The following is a 22737-nucleotide window of genomic DNA, read 5'->3' as shown; positions in this document are numbered from 1 at the left end:
GAAAATGAATGTACATGTATATAAATTATCTCTGGTTTAGATGTAAACCACTTTGAATTCCTGATTTAACTTCTACTCAGTGGTAGACTATGGCCTATAAGTCAAATACCTGTGTCTCCCCAAAGTTATCTTTTGTCAAGCTAATTTGGCATGGAAATAGAAATCACATTATAAGAGCAAGGCACATTCTTAACTCTGAAATCCATTCTGGTGTTAGAAACCTTGGAACCCAGGTTCTCTTTGTAAAGAAAAGTCCATTGCTATTGCAGCTTAATTGTGAGTGGGGAAGAAAATACTAACCACAATTACAAAAGGCAATGGTGTTGACTGCTTGACTGTCTGTTCCTTGTCTACTATGGGAACAATGGTTGTGCTAGCCTCCCCACTTCTAACTTTGTTTGCAGCTCTCATTCCTTGAAGATCATTGAAGTTATTAGTCCTAGTCATTTAGTATAGGAAGTCTGATGGTCAAAGACAAAAGAAAACTATCATAATTTCTATTTTTTCTTTTAAAATGTGTGCAGTGTTATATATATATATATGTGTGTGTGTGTGTGTGTGTGTGTGTGTGTGTGTGTGTGTGATTGTGCCACAGAATGTATGTAGAAGTCAAAGAACAGGTTTGTGGTTCAATCCTTCCTTCTTACTTTGAGACAGGTATAGTCATCACTTGTCATTGCAGGCAGCTGGCCAACAAGCTTCCAGGGATTCTCCAATCTTCATCTTCTGTTTCAAATTTAAAAGCACTGGCTTTTCAGACATGCACTTCCTTGTTGATTTTTCATGGGCTTGAAGGAGGCAAATTCAGATCCTTAATCTTGTACAGCAAGTGATTCTCCACATCCAGATTACAGTTTATAAATGTCAAGTAGCTATAGGCATCAAGAGATACAACACTCAAACTGTATTTTTGTTTTTAATGGGAGCTACATAAATGGCCTCTTCAATAGACTTAAGACTCTTTTGAGACTTTGGCTTGCCTCCTTAACTGTAGGATCCTTTAAGAATAACAGAGATAAAACTGAGTTACAGAGTTGGGAGTAGGTAATTGTGTCCACGCACACACACATACACACACACACACACACACACACACACACACACACACACACACACCATTAAGAGCAACAACAAGACCTACATTTGAAAATAATCTTTAAAACTTTAAATATTATTTATAAAATATTGTGTATGAATAGACAATGGATGATATGTTTACACTTAGGGCTAGAGCATGAGATTAACACCTTGTCACCTGCCGTGAGAGGAAGCCAGAGTGAAATGATCTAGTGAAATTGGACAGTTCAGTAAGGAGGAGGGAAAGAAGGCCTGCATTCTGCTGGCTCTGGACATGAATTGCTTGGGTATTACAAAATGATACCAGCTAATTTTTCTGGTCCTTGGTCAGGAGTCCCCGGAGCAATATAAAAAATTGGAACTCTCAGCTATGACTTTCACACTTCATCAAGAGAAGTCAGTATCAAATGTTCTAATGCTCAAATATCAGTCTCCTCCAGAACCAGGGAGGTAGGGGATTCTATCATCTTGGCTCTAGTATAATTTTATGTTCAGCTAATTACAGAAATCCAACCTAATGACATGACCATTTTACCTGTGTATTTGTTAAAAACAAAACACTTCATTATTACATAATTATTCTTTTCTGAATAATTGGGCTTAGTCTTAGGAAAAACAGAAGATTTCAGCATTAAGAAGGTGGTGTGTATGTGTATGGGATTGCAACCTTGTTAGTTTGACCTATTAGATTTGCATGAGTCTTTATATCTGTAAATATATGACCATACATATGATAGTAGGGTACCTCCAGAGGCCAATTCACTGTGTTATGTCTTTTGGAACTAGAATTACAAGGTTAACTCTGGGTTTTATTCCAAGCATTGTAAGGGACAAATGGGGTTATGGTTTTGCTTTTTACAGATTTCTTTTTTTATTCTAAATATTTCTAAATATTTTGATGCAAAGTTATCTAAAGAAAATTGGCGTATGGCACTTACATCTTTAGTACTTACAGAACTGTTGATTTCTATAAAGCAGTGACTGACAAATGGCCCTTTGTGAAGAGCCAGTAAGCATCATTCTAACTTTCTCAGCCCTACTGTATTTGGAACCACTGTCTAGTTCTGTCTCTATGTTAAAATTTTGAGTTGGGAAGACTATTTCATCCACTCTCAGATTTCTGTAGTTGTCAGCAGTTCTTTGTGTGGGATTGGGGCCTCAGTGAAATTTCCCCAAACACCATAGCATAACTTTTGTTGTGCACGTTCATAGCATGTTTAGGCAGTCATGTTGCTGATATTCTATAGGTATAGCTTCTGACATTACTAGGGGAGACAATCTTACAGCAGACTTCCTGTTCCTCTGGCTCTTCCATACATTCTACCCCCTCTTTCAGTAATGTTTCCCAAGCTTTAGGCACTGAAGTTATCTTGTATATGTATCCACTGGACTGAGCTTCACAACTCTGAATTTTTATTGAATTGGTTTTCTGTAATGTTCCCCATCTGTGGCAAACAGAAATTTCCTTGGTATGTAGTGAGGACTACACTATTGTATGAATATAGACAAATATTCAGAATGTAATTAAGTACTATGTTGTTTTATTAATGTGGTAGTTGTAGGTTTACACCCAAGATCTAATACTTCAGTAACTCTGACTAGGTGGCTTGGTTTCCGATATTAGACATGAATTTCTCTCATGATGAGTCAGTCTTTAGTCCAATTATAGAGCTCTGTGTGTGCCCTATGGCATTTTTAGGGTTATTGGATCATTCTGTTTTTTCCTGTGGTTTATAGGCCTTGACAGGGTAGGGCTTTGGTTACTTCCCTCCTTTGGAAGCTTGGCTCCTGCCTTCTGGTACCACTAAAGTCAGGCCTCAAGGAAGAGATTAACAGTTCAGTTTCAGCTCAAGAGTCTCTGAATTCTGTGGTTGAAGTGCATGGTGTCATCTGAAATAAGGACATAGCTTTCACTTTTAGGAGACAACCGAGGGAAATAGCAATGACCCTCACTATTTTGAAAGTCTCTTGGACAACAATGAAACACAACTCAGAAGAAAAGTTTCCATGCCTACTGTTGGAGTTTTGCTAAATGTCCTTTGATTCTTGGAGGGATAGTGGTTACTGCAGATGGAAAATTTTCAAGGTGTGTGTGTGTATGTACACAGCCTGTGTGTATTATAGGTATTTTTAAGTATATGGTTAATAGCATTGTAACTTTAGAATTTTAAACATTCTTACTATTATTTTACCATCATCCTTCCTCTCTCCCTCTCTCTCTATATATGTATGTATGTATGTATGTATATATATATATATATATATATATATATATATACATGTGTATGTATGCATATATATTTGTGTGTAAAATGCCTATGCATATATGTATACACATGTGTTAGATCAGTAGATAGATAATTGATGATAGAGATGATAGATAGATAGATAGATAGATAGATAGATAGATAATAGATGATAGATATAGATATATGCTTGCTCTTTGAGGATTCTCCATACTGATATTTGGAGTGGCTGGACCAGTTTGCAATCCAAACAACAACGAATGAAGGATACCTTTTCCACATGCCTTCCCAGTTTTTCTGATAGGTGGTTATCTTTGCCATTCCAACTGGGATAAAATGAAATCTCACAATCTTTTAGTTTCATTTTCCTTATTTCAAGGTACTATAAACATTATTTTATTTAATGTCTGATTTTTTTCTTTCAGTCCCAGTTCATTGTTTGAATATTTCATTTGTCATATTGACTGTATTTTGAGTTCTTTATATATTTTGGATATTAACTCTCTGCAATAAGAATAGCATAAAGATTCTCTCCATCCATGTGGGATTCTTCTTCACAAGGTTGGGATTTTTTTTAGCTGTGCAGAAGTTATTTGGTTTTATGGAATACAACTTATAAATTGTTAGCCTTTTGATGGAGGAGGGTCATTTGTCTATGTGTTACTTTCATTGGTTAATAAAGAAACTGCCTTGGCTTTTGATAGGACAGCAGCTTAGATAGGCGGAGTAAGACAGAACAGAATTCTGGGAGAAAGAAGCAGATTCAGGCAGACACCATAGCTTCCCTCGCGTAGACAGACACAGGTTAAGATCCTTCCTGGTAAGCCACCACCTCGTGGTGCTACACAGATTATTAGAAATGGGTTGAATCAATGTGTAAGAGCTAGCCAATAAGAGGCTAGAGCTAATGGGCCAGGCAGTGTTTAAAAGAATACAATTTGTGTGTTGTTATTTCTGGTGTAAAGCAAGCTGGTGGCTGGGAGCCAGGTGGTGAGAAGCAGCCCACAGCTCCTTCTACAGCCTTTATTCTTGGAAAAAAGGAGTTCTATTCAGAAAGTCATTTTCTAAACTTTTATCATACAGGTTACTGCCTATGGTTTCTTCTAGTAGTCTCATTTTTGTCAAGTTTAACAATTAGGTCTTTAACCAATTTGGAGTTAGTTTTATGCAATGTGGCAGATATGGATGTGATTTCATACTTAAGCATGTGAACATCTTATTTGTCCAGCACCATGTATTGAAGAGGTTTTTTTTTTTTTCAAGCTTTCATTTTTTGATAATGTGGTCAAATAGTAAGTGGCTGAAGTTATGTCTTCACATGGTGGAAACTTTTGACTTTATTCCCTTCTTCTACATTCCTACTTTTTGGCCACTATCTTAGTTAGGGTTTATGTTGCTATGATAAAACATCATGACCAAAAAACATGTTGGGGAGGAAAGCATAGTCATCAGTTCATCATCAAAAGAGGTCACAACAGAAACTGAAACAGGGCAGGAACCTGAGGATAGGACCTAATGCAGAAACCATGGATGGTTGCTGTTTTCTGGCTTTTTGCTATGACTTTGCTCAGTCTGCTTTGTTATAGAACCCAGAACCACCCAACCAGGAATGGCACAGCTGATCGTGGCAAGGGGTAGGACCCTCTCCTATCAATTACTAATTTTAAAAAGGCCCTACAGCCATATCATAGGAAAGCACTTTCTCAATTGAGGTATTCTCCTTTCAGATAAATCTAGGTTGTGTGTCAAGTTGACAAAAAACTAGTCATCACAACTGATCCCTTGCCAATTTGACATACAAACATGTCACAACTAAATCACACTTTTTCCTTCTTATTCACATCCAAGATTTCACATTAAAAATGTAAATAACTTTAAAAGTCACACAGTGTTGGGAATATTTGATCCCATAAACATACTTTGAATTTGCATTGATTACATAAAATTAACCTTATGGTAAACTAGGTTAGCTGAAAAGGGATTGTATAAAAGACATTCCTAGAAACAATGGATTTTCTAGAGATATCCAAGCAGGAGGTCCCAGTCTTCTGTAGTATGCAGAAGGTGTGGCAAAGGTCCCTATTGTACTATTGAATACAGATCAACAAGAGACAGGCAAGGTAATCATTTGTCATCAGGAAATGCCTTAGGGGGCCTCTCACAGGCTCCAGTGTCAAATTTGGTTCAGTCATTTCTTGTCAGTACTGGGGAAACTCCTTCACAGGGCAATTAAAACTAACTTATAAGACTAAAAAATGCTTTTTATTTGACTAGGTAAGAAAAAATAATTATTAATAAAAGATAATACTTTCATCTTGCCAAAAACATTTTGACTTAACATATATATAAGTTGACAAAAAAGGAACTGCCCAAAGGTAGAGTGGGCAAGGGTTTTGCTTTTACTTCTTCAGGAGAATAAAAACATCTAACTAAGAAATCTGAAGACCACTAGACAATCGAGATATCTGAAGAAGGATAAATCACCCAGAGAATAATGTTCCAAGAAAAGGATTGAAATTGGTCTAATGTTGTAGCATATTTTTTAAAAGGATAACACTTCATAAATCTCCCCAAATATTTGTTTCTACTGTCCAGGCAAACATAAAAGACAAATAGTCTTTTTGTGGTTCTCAATTCAATTAAAAATCAAAGCTGGCTTTGGTGTTGGCATGTAACTTTCTCCTTCTCTAAACCCAAACATGACTGTTAAAATAAAATTCATGGCAGGCAGTGGTGGCAGTGCATGCCTTTAATCCCAACACTCGGGAGGCAAGTGCAGATGAATCCCTGTAAGTTTGAGGCCAGCCTGATCTACAAGAGCTAGTTCCAAGACAACTAGGACTGCTACAGAAGGAAACCTTGTCTCGAAAAAACCATAATAAATAAATAAATAAATAAATAAATAAAATTCATAATCTCTGTCTCATGTCAGAAGAGGGACTAGATATGGAACGAAGAAATCCAAAATTAAGGGACTATTCTATTGTCACTAATCTCATGGGAAGTTTTTTATTCTTTAAAACTATTATTAAGGGATCAATATTATCTCTAAATTTATAAGATTAATATATATATATATATATATATAAACTTTCTGTTATATTAATGGTAATCTAGAATAATAACTAATGCTCGAAAGGGGCTTTACCTAGCTTTCTATATGTGGTTTTAGCCTTGAGTCTAAAGCGGGAAACTAGGAATTTAGTTTGTATACCCTGAATATTTTAATAGATTGTAATTTTTTAAATTTTTCTGAAATCTACTGCATATGACACTTAAAACACTTAAGTTTTCTTCAGTGATCTGTGAACATTCCTAACAGTGACATTTGAAGTCTCCAAAAAGATAATGGTACCCATAAGAAGGATTCCAACTGGATTGTTAGAATAACAACACTACCCAAAGCTGACAAACACTATGCAAAGGTCAGCTTTAAACTTCAAACTAGTAAGGACATTAGCAAGTTGGTTAGCAGAGAAGATACAGCTTCACAGACTATCCAGCCAAGACTTCAGATAAACCCCATACTTTTTCATCACACAGAGACTAAACAAAAAATACTAAAGCTAGCTTTCCCAGGATTTGATCATAAACCAAATTTTCTCAGGATCTTTTATAGGTACTTTTGCCCAAAGGAAACAAGAAGCAATTTTAAGAATATAATGCCCACATTCCTAAGAGAAGTATTGGGTGTGTTTTGGTTATTTAATGCATTGTGAATGTTTATTATCATTTTGCAGGGGGTGGGTGTGGATTGCAAATTGTTACTGGTCATAGTAAGAGAGGAAATTAAGCATGAAATTGGATTGTAGGATCTCTTTCTGAAAAAGCAGGTAATAAAAAAGATAGGATACAAGGATAGATTATTTAATCTACTTTAAACTAAAAAGTATTAATCACAATTTTTTACATTGGTATGAATTTTTGTATATTGATATGAATCTAGGTTTTTTGTTAGAATATGCTGTATATATGCTTGTACTCTTAAGATTATTTTATTGATACAAATGTAAGGCTATTTTTATTATACTGAATATATGTTTCTACTCTTGTTTAAGGAAGCATACCTATGCAGTTCATTTTAAAATTTCACGAATAATTAAGAAATACAGGTTAGTAGTTAGTCATCTATAATAATCTTGTAATTATGGTATGTATGTTTTCAAGGTTAAACATAGATACATTTTTGATACAAGGTGGCCTTCAAACATGTCAGGGACTTATAGAATATGGTGTTTAAGATGTTTTAATAACCCAAGGCTTTTCTTGACTTTGAGACCCATCTGTCCTTGCAGTGCCAATTTACTTAAAAAAAAAAAAAAGATGATGGGAATCAAAGAACCTCTATATGGAGTTTGCTTTTATTTGACAATTTAGCCACTGTGCAAACCCTTGTCTCCACTGCTTACAGTATGCTCTCCAAATTGGACCAGTAGGACACAAAACAAGGTGACTGCAAAACTTTACCAAAGCAAGATAGGAGAGTCAATCAAAATTTACAGAAAAATCTATCAAGTATTCTACTCCTGTAGTCTCAAGATGGATGTCTCAACGTTGTAGAGAACATGTGACTGTCCAGGTAGCCAGCTATTCTGTCATTTCTATGACAAGTTTTAGAATTTGTTTGCTCTTCACTTCCTGTTTGCTCAGGTAATATTACATTCTTCTCCTGGTATCTAATGGAATTGAAGACAAGATAGTTATAGCTATACTTTTTGATGTTACAAAATTCATTGAAGAAACTTACAAAATATGTATAAGGCATATAAGATTGAGAGACATGAAATCTTAAATTGTTAATCTAAGAAAATGTTTTGAGGTTTAAAAATTAGTTTTGAGTTGGTAATAAAAGTTAAGATATAAAGTCAGTTGGGTAGAAAACTTTTGACTCACCAATATTAAATAGATAATAGAGCACTTTCTCTGAATTTGCCAAATAAAAATGGATGAAACATTGTGTATGTAATTCTTACTAGATAATTTTTTATATAGTTTTATATTGTTAAATTTAAAACCTTTCCTTTTATTTAGACAAAAAAGGGAAAATATTGGGAGACATTCAACCACACTGGGAAACCCAAGGTTGCTTTTGAATTGATTAAATAAAATTAACCTTGGGTCAGGAGGCTGAGTTAGCAAGTTGGAAGAAAGTAATCATAGAGCATCAGAGGACATACAGGAAAGACCTGGGAAGTAGGTGGGAGGAATGTAGATTAGTGCAAGCTTTTCTGGTTTGGTAGAAAAGAAGCATGGTCTTTCAGAATTGCCAGCAAGGAGAAATGGTTAGCTTTTAGCTACTTAGCTTCTTTGACCCAGAAGATTTTTCACCCCAATCTTTGAGTCTTGGCTCTTATTTGTAAATTGAATGATAGAGATTTAGTTCAAACTACCTGTGGCAGCAGAGACAGAGCTGGTGCCTGGAGCAGAATTCCCACCAGGCTACAGTCTGAGCAACTAGGCCACTCCTAGAGAAGCAGCTGGTAACTGCAGAGTTGCAATTGCTGGATATTTTAGTTATCTAGGTTGTTTTATGGTTCCATATTGATTTTAAGATGTTTATTGTGAGGTGAGATGGGAACATTGATTGAGACTACACTGAATCTAATCTGCAAATAGGTTTTGGTAGAAAGATAATTTTTACACTATTAAAATTCTTCTGATCCATAAGCATGGGATGTTTTTCCATTTTCTAGGGTCTTTTTCCATATCTTTCTTTAGAGATTGAAGGCTTTTACTGTAGAAAGTCTTCGTTCCATGGCTACATTTAATTCTAGATATCTTATTTTCCTTGAGGCTATTGTGAATGGTAGTATACCCATGGTTTCTTTCTATGTATGTTTGTGGATAGTATATAGAGGTGTTATTGTTTAATTCAAACTTATTCTTTATCATGCCACATTGCTGAATAAATCATTGCAAGAATTTTGTGGTAGAATTTTTGATCTCTCTAATTTATAATAGTATGCCATCTGCAAATATGGATAGATTGATTTTATTGCTTTCCTATTTGTTTCCATTTAATTTTCTTCTCTTGCTCTATTGCTCCAACTAGTGCTTCAAAGAAAATATTAAAAAAGGAGCAGAGATAGTAAAAATCATTGTCTTGTTCCTGAATTCAAGGGTATTTCTTCAAGTTTCTCTTGATTTTGAATGATGTTGGCTGTGCATTTCTCATATACAGATTTTACTATGTTGAAATAAATTCTTTCTAGTCCCATGTTCTCTAAAATCCTTCCCATAAAGGCACATTGGGTCTTATGAGGGCCTTTTTGTCTATGTTTTGAAACAACTACTTTTTCTTCATGTTAATTTATATGGTTTATTGTATTTATCAGCTTGAGTATGTTACATCACTCATGCATTTCAAGGATAAAGCTAACTTGATCCATGGATAATCTTATTGATGTATGTCTTTATTGTGTTTGCTTGTATCTTACTGAGCATTTTTTAATATATGTTCACCAAAAATAATGGTCTGTAGCTTTATTTTTGTTCTATTTCTTTTCTGATTTGTTAAAGTATGGAATGCTTCAAGAATGTTTGTGTCATTCATGTGCAAGGGCCATACTAACCTTCTCTGTATTATTGCCATTGTAGGACATATGTTGCTGAAATGAACATTGCCTGTTTATTAAGGTTAAAATATTGCAATATGTATTACTGCTTCTACACTTAGGTATGTGAATTTATATATGCATTTATGATGTTTAATAATATGTATTTATCAATTATCTATTGATAGACACTTCAGCTGTTTCTTCCTCTAAGCTATTGTGAAGGTTGTTTGAAGGTATAAAGATATGCAAATAGCTCTTTCATATCCTGCTTCAATGGTTCAAAAACATACTCAGAAGTAATATTGCTTGATCAAATGACAATTTTCTTTTTAACTTTTTTGAGCATGCTCTGTAGTGTTTCCCATTGCAACTGTAATATTTTACATTTTTTTACCAAGAGCACTTAGACATTCCAATTTCCTGATTCTTACCAACAATTATTAATGCACTGTTTCTGGTAATGTCTATCTTTTTTTTTTTTTCGAGACAGGGTTTCTCTGTAGCTTTGGAGCCTGTCCTGGCACTAGCTCTTGTAGACCAGGCTGGCCTCGAACTCACAGAGATCCGCCTGCCTCTGCCTCTTGAGTGCTGGGATTAAAGGTGTACGCCACCACTGCCCGGCTCGGTAGTGTCTATCTTAATAAATATGAGATGTCATTTTGTTTCTTAAGAATTGAGGAATATATTTTCTTTTTCCTCATATTTTTTATCATGGACTTAATCTTCCAGAAAGTGTTTAGAATAAAACTAGTAACAAAAAAATGAAAAATACTAGTAACAAAAAATCATTCACTAAAAATAATTAGTAAAGTAAATATGTTTTCATAAAATTGAACATAAAAGATAAAACTTATAAACTTCAGAAGTATTCTGTTTCAATTGCCACATTTCGAGTTCCATGTAGAAACTAGTTCACAATGTGCATGACCAGGGAACAACTCAGGAGCTGCCTCCTTCATTATGCATCTCTTGTGGATGTTTCACTGCTTCTTTATCTGATCCATAAATGCATGAGTCCTTAATTTAATCTGATGTCACTTCCTAAACCTGGTTCAGAATGTTCTTGCTTTCTCACTCAAAGAGGTCAAGAGTCACTGAAATAGAAGGCCTGAAGATGAGGATATATTTATATATTTATTGTTCAGACATAATGACCATGCTGTAGTCAAATTAATATTAAATTTATAAATGCTATATTCTCTCAATCATCTATGTATTATTTAATACAATCTCTGGGTCATTTCAAGCACATGGCTTTTGCTGAGGCTCACTGGGTACACAGGGCAAAATCTCAGGAAGACTTAATTTTTTATGCATGCTTTATGCATAAGTAAATTGGAACATGGAGATTAGATCACACTCCAGCTGTTTCTTTGTAAACTGTGCTGTATCTTCTATGCAATTCCAAGACAATAATAACCTTCAATCTCCAGGGGTTACACATGAACACAGCAAAAAAAAAGATATTAAATTAAAACACATATGCAAATTGCTGCAGTGATTTCCTCAGGCGATGGTCCCCCAAAATGCCTCCCATTACAGGTGCCATCAAACGGTCCCTGGGCTGTGTATAGAGTTAATTTGTAAAGAACAATTCAGCAAAATTTAGCAAATCACCCATGGCTGATCACCCTGTTTCAGGATCAGGTATTATCATGTTACTCAACAAGGGAATTAACCCCTTTTTAATAATAACCAAGTTATACTGAGTGGAATACAAATGGTTTTCTCTTGAAACATTTTCATTTCAGTTTATTAATATAAAATTTATCTTTTATGGATTGGATCTAGAAGAAGTACTACAAAAAAAGACAGATGTAGAAAAAGACCAGTCTTTATATAAGAGGTTGTAAAAGAAGAAAGTTACATTAGGCATATACAAATTTATGTACTAGATATTTACTGATGGTTTAGTGAATAATGGGTATTGCTTAGAAATCTGAGAAATGATTTAAAATGTATTAGGTAAATGTGGGTATTACGCTTTCAATGTGAATGTCTCACATAAGCTCACGTATTTAAACACCTGTTCCCTAGTTGATGGTACTGTCTGGAAAAGTTGGCACCATTAGTATTTGGAACCACACAGGAAGAAATAAATTATTAGAAGTGGGCCTTGAGATCTTAGAGCCTATATTCACTTTATCTCTGCCCTTTGGACTCTTGTTTCTAGATGTGAGGAATCCCACTGGTGCACTCTTGCTAACATGGAGTCATATCCTACTATGGCTTTCCCATCATCAGCAACTGCCCCCCCCCCATTGTAAATCAGAACAAATTCTTTTTCCCTTCATTTGTTTCTTGTTATTACAGCAACACTAAAAAGTATATGATACATATGTTCTACAGGCTAATTGATAACACCGGTTGGATCTAGTGGTAAGATACAGAATATCCCAAATCTGGGCATTCTGTGTGAAGTGTATAATTTCTATTCTCTATTCATGGTGGCTTGAGTGGAAAGGTCCCTCACAGCCTCGTGTCTTTAACATGTGATCCCTAGCTGGTGCTGCTGTTGGGAAGATTATATAATTTTTAGGGAGTGGACCTTTGCTGAGGCGTGTACATCACTAAGGGCAACTTTTGAGTTTCTACAGCCTGTCCTCACTCTCTGATTCCTATGAGCAGATAGAATGTTATAAGACAGATTTCTTTCAGTTCCTGCTGGTGTACATAGATTTTGCCATGCCTTTCCCACCATGGTAGACTATAGCCCTTCTGTAACTTCAATATGAAATAACCTCATTATTCCTTTAATATGATTTTTGTCAGGGTATTCTATTAAAAAGTAAATAATACACCATTCAAGGGACACTGTAAATAATGCCTGGCTTGTTCTAGTACCTCAGATCTTCATCTGTGTCAATGTCACAACTGAACATTATCCTTCTCTAAAGGACAATATTATTTATGAGATGTAGAGTGGGGAGAAGATGCATAGATGTATGACTATGGGATGCTTAAAGGTGATTCAAAATCTTCAGACTTTGCCCTTATAGGGAAGCCAAAAAAAGCTGTGAATAAGTAAAAAAAATGAGTACTGGCCTGTGCCCCATGAGTAGATAGGACTCAAGATGTTTCACATACTATCAACATCTAATTAGCTGACTATATGACATCAATAATGCAGAACCAGTGCATAATTTAAAGTACTCCATAAGAATATAACGATTATACCCCTTAAGAGAGTTGCAGCAACAATTTCAATATGTTTCTTCAGTTATCATGAACTCATATCTGCTTGGAATTTTTCTTTTAGAGTCTGAAAAGATTTCTATGTTTCCTAATTAAGACTTATAAGACTAGCACCATTAGAAAGGATGGTTTATAAACCCGAAGGACATTTGTCACCCTCCATTTAGAAGCAGAGATTTCCCTTCAATAATTGTCACTCTCTTGGCTTTTTTCATGATTCAATATTAGTCATTCTTTCATTATCAGTTAATACCTCTAATATGACTTTCTATGGAATTTTCATTGTATCACTGGATATGCCATGATTTAATAACATTGATATTATTCAAATATCTTGGTGAATAGTATGAGGAGAGTTTGTAAAATATTAACTATCTGTGTCTTTAAGTCAGACTAAAAGAAGTGAAATATTGAATTATGCATATTAGGCAGAAATCTTCAAACAAGTTATTTATTCTTCTGTGACTACTGTAGCAGGAAAATTTACAGCAACAAAATGATCATTATTTTCAAAATATTTGTTTCTTTGCCTGAAATATCAAAATACTGAACCACATCGAAAAAAGAATCACAAATAATATTAACTATAAATTACAAAAATCTGCTATGGATATTTTAAATATAGAATAATAAAAAGTTGTAAAATGCCAAAATATATTTTATATGAAATTCTTTTATAATTTATTAATTAATTATTTTCTCAGCATCCCAATCACATTTTCACCTCCCTTTCTCCATTCGTCCAAGTCACTCCCATTTTTCCTCCCCCCATCTACTCCTCCCTTCCCTTCAGAAAAGGGCAGGCCTATTTATATCAGCTAGCATGGCATGTCAAGTTGCAGTAAGACTAGATGTCTCCTCTTTTATTAAGGCTGAATGACCAACCCAATAGGAGGAAACGTAGGTTAAAAAGTTAGAAACAGTTCCTGCTCCCGATGTTAGGAGTCACACAGGAAACCAAGCTATCTAACTGTAACATATGCCTAGGTCTGACCCATTCAATCTCTTTGGTTGGCTTTGGAATCTCTGTGAGCCCATATGAGCCGAAATTAGTAGGTTCTGTGGGAGTTTTTTGTTTGTTTGTTTTTGTTTTTGTTTTTTGTTTTGTTTTGTTTTTTTGTGGTGTCCTTGCTTCCTCTAACTCTCAAAATCCTTTCTTCCCCTTTTCCACTAGATTCTCTGAGGTCTGCCCAATGTTTGGCTATTGTTCTATGTATCTATTTTCATCAATTGCTGGGTAAGTGATTGATAACAATTGGCTTAGTCAATGATCTATGAACACAGCAGAATATTGTTAGGAATCATTTCTTTAAACTTTTTTGTCAGTCATGTTTGGTTCTATTCTAGTTCTCTGGGCCATGCCCTTCCAGGTAGTGACAAGGAAACATTCCCTCCCATGGCATGGGTCTCAAGATGGACCAGTCATTGGTTGGTCACTTCCACAAATTTCTATTCCACTTTTACCTAGGCAGAATATATTAAAGGTTGAAAATTATGTGGATTGGTTGGTGTTCCAGTCCCTCAAAAGGAAAACGTGTTTGGCGAGAGGAGATGACTAGTTCAGACTCCTTGTCCTCCATTTCTAGATCACCTTCATAGATTCTTGGCATTTTCCAAGGTGTAAACTCTCCCTTCAGTCCATATTCTGGCCCATAACTTCTTCAGAAGACTTTTGCTTTACTAGAGGCCAGGCAGGAAAAAAAAGACTAAAAGTAAGATACCAGTGCTCATTTATTAATACCACTGTCTTCCCCTACAAAGGACTGATGTTCCCTTTTTAGTACCAGGGTGAGGTGTCCAATCATATATAACTCCATTTGTGGGGAATTCAATGCCTTCTAGCCTCCAATAGTTAGCAGGAACCCCCATGTTTCACAGAGATACATGAAGCCAAAATATTCATGTACATAAGATAAAAAATAAGAATTAAAAACTTTAAAAGATAGAGATAATCCATCAAAGTTAGGTGAAAACAAAAATGGCAAGCTCTGTACTAACAGGTTAACTCACGATTGTTACCATGAACAGGTTAGACATATGCACATCTGCTAAAGCAAGAGCTCGGGGAGTAAACTTGTTGCTTCTTAAGAATGATCATCTGAGTTTGAACCCCAGTAATTTATTTAAAACTGGGCATGACAACAATACATACACTTGTAGTCCAGCATTCTTCCAGGAAGATTTACATCAGAGTCAAAAAATTCCCAGAAGCAAGCAGACCAGTTATCCTGGCATGTGAGCTAATGAACAAAAGACACACATGCAGTTCAAAAACAGACTTCCAGAGAGAAAGGTATTCAATAGCCTAGTAGAGTTATAAAGCCAACAAATCACAGCAATGAATAGCCTGGCAAGATATCCCCAGTGTTGCAAGAGCGGCATTGTCTTCTTGGGGTAAACAATAGGTCTCTAATTGGATTTAAGCATGCACACTGGGAGCAAATTCATTTCTGTTACTACAAATCTAGCCTACTATCTATGATTAGAGAGGAAAATTTATATTGCCATTTTACTAAATAAATTTATTTCTAACTGTATTCTATATATTTATCCTTGTATGATCAGATGAATGTACTCTCAACTCTCATCAAATAAGCTTACTTTTGCAGCAGACATCAGTTATTATAGAGATCCACAAACAGTCAAAATGCAGAGACTAAGTGACGGTTGAGTATTATATTGATTAATTTTCTGTTGAGGTATTAAAATGCTGTAACAATGACAAAAATGGAAGAAAGTTTATTTCAGTTTATACAGCAGAATAGGGATCCATTATGGTAGGAAGGCAAAGCAACAAATAGCAGACTAGGTGGTAGGATCAGGATAATGCGAGACCACATGTTCATGTGCGAATACAAGACAGAGTTCAAACCGTAAGTGGGACAAACTCTGAACACCCTAAGTCCTTCCACACTTAAGTTGTTCCTCCAAGAAGACTTTACCACCTCCCTGTAGAACTAGTAACTATTAGTAAGTATTCAGAGGTCTAAGCCTAAGGAAGACATTTCTCATTTAAGCCTCCACATTCGTTTCCTTAGCCTCATGGCATCATGTTTATATCAAAACACAAAATGCATTTAGTTAAACTTTCAGAGAGTCTATTTTTCCCTTAGCCAGGACTTGTGTGCGGAGGAATCAGCAGATGGAAATTAGAATGCTTCCACACACTATCACCCCTAGTCACCCACTAGGAAAAAAATTAAAAAAAAAATGTTTCATGTTCCGGTGACTTTAATTTCTGCTGACTTCAAAGTTTTACTTCCAGACTGAGAGCTCTCTTTCCATGAAACAACAAATTTCCATTGAACTAAAAGCTAAAGGTTCTCAGTCGGCAATTCAAACTTTTGATACCCTACGTCAACAGGTTAAGAAATGAATTAACAGTGTTAAAAGGGGTGCTTGATCCAGGAACTACTGGATTGCTTTTTCACAGTGGAGGTAAGAAAGGTTACAACTAAAGTACAGGAGATCCTTCAGGGTTTCTCATGGAGTAGCTTGCTGAAGGTAGAAGAAATACATAATGTGTATTAGAGGTAAATGTTTATAAAGCTGATTCCAGATGACCACTTGCAGAAATAGAATTGTAATTGACATATCTGCCCTGTTTTACTAAGAACGTATTTATGTATACATACACATATATTGACTCATGTTACTTTCCCCCTATTTATCATATAATATAATATTTGAAATATTATTGTTTAATTGCTGTGAGTCTATGTGTTCATATGTAAAAGGCTAAACATTCCTTAACAACGTTGCCTCTATTTTACAATATATAATATAGTTATGGTTGTACGTAGAGAAGTTATACCATCTTAGGTAAAATTATGAGATTATTACTGTTTTCATTTGGGAATTAAGCACAACATAAAGATATGTGGTTGTGTCAAATTGATAAGAGTAATAACTAATCATGGTTGTCAACTTGACTGCTCTTGGAATTAACTAAACCCAAGGTACTGGGCACTGCTGTGAGAGATTTTCTTAATCATATTATTTGAAGCCAAGGGGTTGGCCTCCTGCAGCTTGGGAGGTACCTTTCAGGGACAGCCCAGATAAAGCACACGAAAGAAGGGAAGTGCTTTTGTGCCTACTTGCCCACATATTCACTGGCAAGTTCATCTACCTGGGTGTGGCAATATTCTTTTGTTAATATCAAACCAACTTTTTCCACATTCAAACTCCTGTATTCAGATTTTCTTTGCCAACTTGATAGAAACTAGAGTTACCTGGGAATAAGAACCTTAAATGAGAAAATGGCTACATCAAATCCTTATAGGTATATCCAAAGGACATTCTCGTACAAGTGTGCAGCCCATTGTGGGTGCTGTTAGTCCTGGCAGTTAGTTTTCTAGCTCCTTGGTTACCTTTTAAAAACTTAATTAAGTGTGTGTGTGTGTGTGTGTGTGTGTGTGTGTGTGTGTGTTAGAGACATCTTTCCTTCAGTAGTTGATACATTCCATCTACCATGTAAGTTCTGGAATGGAACACATTCAGATCATCAGGCTTGGCAGCAAGTGTTCTTAGTCACTGAGCCATCTCATAGACTCCAAAACTTCTTGTAAGCCAACACAGTGGATTTAGAACTCTGTGAGCGCTGAGAATAGATAAGCACAACCAGAACATGGAAGAGTAGATGAAGCTGTCTCACTTACAGGAGGGAGAGAATAAGGCACATTTCTAAAGATATGCTCTCACTGAGCAAACAAAGTCTGGGCATTACACTCAGGGGCATTATACATTCATATGGGGGGTTGGAAATTTCAAAGCATACTTGGTTTAGAAACATTCCTGAGCATTCTCAGTTAGTACTATGATTATTACCAGAAAATAAAAGAAGTATATTTGAAAGGTGTATTAGCACAGAAATCTGCCTTTGAGGGCCCCATTTGCTTAGTCACTAAAAACTAATTAACAATTTGATGAAACTTTCTATGGGTCAGTTGCCCCTTCTATTGCATTTTCTTTTTGTTCCTGTGTGCCTGTGGGGGTGTGCATTAGTCACACATACATGTACACATCAGAGGGCAATTTGTGGGAGTTGGTGTCAGCTTTCCATACTGTGGGCCTGGAGTGAGAAAACAGGTTGTTACGATTATTGGCAAGAAAGAGCCTGTACCCACAGAGAAATCGTGCTGGCCCAAGTTACTCTAAATGCTTTCAAATTTTTTTTCAACAGAAATAAACACTGGAAAAAAGTGCAGCCTCTTCAACAATTGGTGCTGGTCAAACCAGATATTTGCATGTAAAATAAAGCACATAAATCTGTAGTTATCACCCTCCACATAACTTCCAAAGAGTCAAATATTTCAGTATAAAACCAAATACACTGAATTTGAGGGAAGAGACATTTAGGAATAGCTTTGAATTCATTGGCACAGGAAAAGACTTTCTGAATATCACACTGCTAGCACAGCACTGAGGGTAACAATTAACAAATGGGTCCTCATGGAAGTGAAAATTCTGTGCACAGCAAACACCATCATTTGGACAATGCAGCATACTATGTAAGTAAAGACCTTTTTTATCAACTTCATATCTGATAGAGAGCTAATACGTAATGAACTCAAAGCAATGTGCCCTACTCTCTTTTTAGAGTGGATGGGGGTATGAGATAGGGAAAGATGGAGGAAATGGAAGGAGGGGAGGAGGGCGTAGGAACTGGGATTGGTATGTAAAACAAAAAAAGATACTTTGTTTTCTTTTTAATAAAATAAAAAAGAGGCATCAAAACAAAAAAAAATTCAAAGAACTAGATTTCAAGAAAACAAATAACCCAATTAAAAATTGGGGTGCAGGTCTAATAAAGAATTCAAAAAAGAAAAACTCAAACAGGTGAGAAACATTTACAGAAATGTTCATCATCCTTAGTCATCAGGAAAGTGCTCAGCAAAATTACTTTGTGATTTCATCTTATACCAAACAGAATGCCCAAGATCAATAAAACAAGTGACAGCTCACACTGAGGATGTGAAACTCATCCATTTTTTGATTGGAGATCAAAGTTGTTCAGCCACTATGGAAATCAGTGTGACATTTATTTAGAAAAATAGGAATTGACCTACCTTGAGATTCAGCCATACCACTCTTGGGCATATACTTAAAGAATTTTTCATCCTCCTATAGAGACACTTGCTCAGTCATGTTCATTGTTACTCTACTCATAATAGCCAGAAATTAGAAACAACCTAGATATTTGTCAATAGATGCATACATAAAGAAAATAGGCTACATTTTGCACAATGGAGCATTACTCAGCTGTTGAAAAAAATAACTTCAGGATATTCTCAGGTAAACAGGTAGAACTAGAAAAACACATCCTAAATAAGGTAACTCAGATCCAGGAAGATAAATATGTTATTTATTCACTTACCCATGAATTTTAGCAGCTAAGTCATTGGTAAACTACAGTCTATATAACCACAGAGCTTAGGTAAAGAGTAAGAGATTAGGGAGGATGGAAGCATCTCCCTAGGAAGGGAAATTAGAGTGGACTTTTATAAATGAGCAAAAGTGAGGAAAGGATATGGAAGGATCAATCAGGTAGTGGGAGGAAAGGGGGTGTAAGGGAGAGAATAAGGGGAGGGATAACTAAAATTAAGGGTCATTTGAGAGGTAGTATAGAAAACTAATACAGTAGAAACTTCCTGTAATATATGTATAAGTGAATATGTTTTATATATTTATATTATTTTTTTATTTTTTAATTTATTTATTTATTAAGGATTTCTGCCTCCTCCCTGCAACCGCTTCCCATTTCCCTCCCCCTCCCCCGATCAAGTCCCCCCCCCCATCTGCTCGAAGAGCAATCAGGGTTCCCTGACCTGTGGGAAGCCCAAGGACCGCCCACCTCTACCCAGGTCTCTTAAGGTGAGCATCCAAACTGCCTAGGCTCCCCCAAAGCCAGTACGTGCAGTAGGATCAAAAACCCATTGCCATTGATATTGAGTTCTCAGTAGTCCTCATTATCCGCTATGTTCAGCTAGTCCGGATTTATCCCATGCTTTTTCAGACCTAGGCCAGCTGGCCCTGGTGAGTTCCCGATAGAACGTCCCCATTGTCTCAGTGTGTGGGTGCACCCCTCGTGGTCCTGAGTTCCTTGCTCGTGTTCCATCTCCTTCTGCTCCTGATCTAAATGAAATTGCTAAATAACAGGGACACAGAACCCCAACTAGACATCTCTTGTCACCAAAGGAATTTTCGAGTATAGGACTAGATTACATCTAATAGAGTAGTTGACCAAAGTGGTTCTATGGGAATTCCCAAACAATCCAGACTATTATCAAGGCTATGAGTGGCTTTCCACAAACTTAAAGTAAGGCTCTATTGCTGAAGACAACAGCTACACACTGAACATGAGCTTACCTTGGTGTTTTACCATGTGGTACTGAAAGGTACTATAGTGAAAGAGAAAAGTAAATGCCAACTCAGCTACAAACCCCTATATTCACAAGAATGACCTGCCTGCAAGATAAACTCATGTAATAGTGACACAAAGCTTATGGGTATAACCAACCAATATCTGATTTGATTTAAGACCTACTCTACCAGATGGAACCCAAACATAATGCTGCTTGAGTGTCTAAGAAACTAGAACCTAAGTCTAGATAGCCCAGGGACCCAGGGAAAAATCAAATACTACTGTTCTGCTAAAATCAGCATAGCAATAAAAATGACTCTTAACAACCATAATGCTATACTCATGGATCCATGTCTTGCTTAACCATCATCAGAGTAGCTTCCTCCTACAGCAGGTGGGAACAAATACATAGACCAACAGCCAGATAATATACAGACAGGGAGAGACCTTGAAATACTTATCTCTAAATGGGGTGTCTCCATCAAATACCTCAACTCCAAGTTCAGAAAACCCTGCAGAAAGATAGGCAGAAAGAATGTAAAAGGCAGAGGAGAGGGAAGACACCAATGCCACAACATCTAGATACAACAGGGCTAGTGCACATCTGAAATCAAAGACACTGAAGCACCATACATAAAGTCTGGAAAGATCTCCACCAGATAGGTTCCTAAAGCTGAGAAGAGAGGTGAACACACACCCCATCCTTAGCCCAGAAGCCATCTCCAATTCACCAATGAAAAATCAATTTTCTTTAAGGGAGTCTCACTGGGTACACAGACCACTCTTTAGGGTGAGTCACATACCATCAGTAGATGGTTAACACAAAAGGAACTCAGTCACATCTCTGGACATTCTTTGTCTCATAATGGTAAGTCGGGGCAATTATTTTTCTACTTTCCATGTCCTTTGAATATAAATTAAGGTTTACAGTTTTGGGGTTTCATGATAGTCTTGTATGTGTGAACATATGTGTCTCTGTATCTGTATGAGTTTCTTATGCTTTCTCTTTGGCTCTCTTTTTTGTTTGGTGGTTCCATCGTATTCTGATTTAATTATTATTTATCTTATTCTAGTCTATTTTTATTCCTTAGATACTTTGTTTTCTTTTTTAATTTATTTATTTATTAAAGATTTCTGTCTCTTCCCCGCCACCGCCTCCCATTTCCCTCCCCCTCCCCAATTGAGCCCCCCCCCCAGCCCGAAAAGCAATCAGGGTTCCCTGTCCTGTGGGAAGTCCAAAGAACAGAGAGGCCTTATCATACAACAAAAGTATATGCTCTACGATGTTCATAGCAGCATTGTTTGTGATAGCCAGAACCTGGAAACAACCTAGATGCCCTTCAATGGAAGAATGGATGAAGAAAGTATGGAATATATACATATTAGAGTACTACTCAGCAATAAAAAACAAGGACTTCTTGAATTTTGCATGCAAATGGATGGAAATAGAAAACACTATCCTGAGTGAGGTAAGCCAGACCCAAAAAGATACTTTGTTTTCTAATGTGAAAGAACAGGTGATAAGAATGGGGGGAGCAGGGAAGAATAAGAGAAAAGGAAACAGTAATTAGAATATATTTTATGAAAATGTTTTAGCTTCAATAAAATTAAAAGAAAAGATTCTTCCTTCTTTTCTTCCTTCCAGTCTTTGCAAGCAGGTGGAGGTTAAAAATCTGGATTCCTGTTATTTTGAGTTCATTGAGTTTCTTAGATTTGATGATTGATATTTCCTCAAATTTAGTAGTTTTCTCAAGTCAATTTTCCTCAATTTGTCTTTTTCATCCCTCTTTCTCTTCTATTTCCAGTATTGCTAAATTGCTAGTATTCTCAGCTCTCTGTGCTCCATCCCTCTTTGTTCTCAGTGATTACTGCTGGTGCTCACTGGCTCCTAGCCATTTGTGAGGGGGAAACTGGCTTTGGGGAAAGAAGCTGAAAGTAAGCAAACCTAAAGCCTTGGCTACTCCAAACATGCTAGGAAGAATGCTTAGAGAAGAGAAAGAAGAAAAGGGAAAGCCATATTTTCTGAAAAATTTAAAAAAGTGTGAAGCTGTAGGAAGCTGCATGGCTTTGGCCAATGAAGCTTTTGCACTAGGAGTGAGATTCTGGTAAGAATTGGTATATTAGATTATTAAGGAATGAATTATTCTATATCCTCATCATGGCTTAAAGTGAACCTGCCTTTTAAAGTAAACCTCCCTTCCCAGGAGTGTCCAGTGTCCAGGTGACAGACATAACCCAAATGGAGGGTTAGGTCTCCACCCAGGCCCTAGACTCTAGTCTCTTGACAAGCTCTTTTCTT

General features: G+C 36.2%; 1 non-coding gene across 1 annotated transcript; it reads right to left on the bottom strand.

The window, feature by feature from the left end:
- Nucleotides 1-9837: 9837 nt before the first annotated feature.
- Nucleotides 9838-9944, bottom strand: LOC121446659. The gene has a single exon (XR_005974094.1). It is a non-coding gene; the product is annotated as a U6 spliceosomal RNA (small nuclear RNA).
- Nucleotides 9945-22737: the final 12793 nt, after the last annotated feature.

Source organism: Microtus oregoni, unplaced genomic scaffold (genome assembly GCF_018167655.1).
Source record: "Microtus oregoni isolate MIOR12 unplaced genomic scaffold, Mior012 000003F_ref0000135, whole genome shotgun sequence".
NCBI lineage: Eukaryota > Metazoa > Chordata > Mammalia > Rodentia > Cricetidae > Microtus > Microtus oregoni.
Note: the sequence above shows the minus strand (reverse complement) of the source record. Positions and strands in the feature narration are given on the sequence as shown.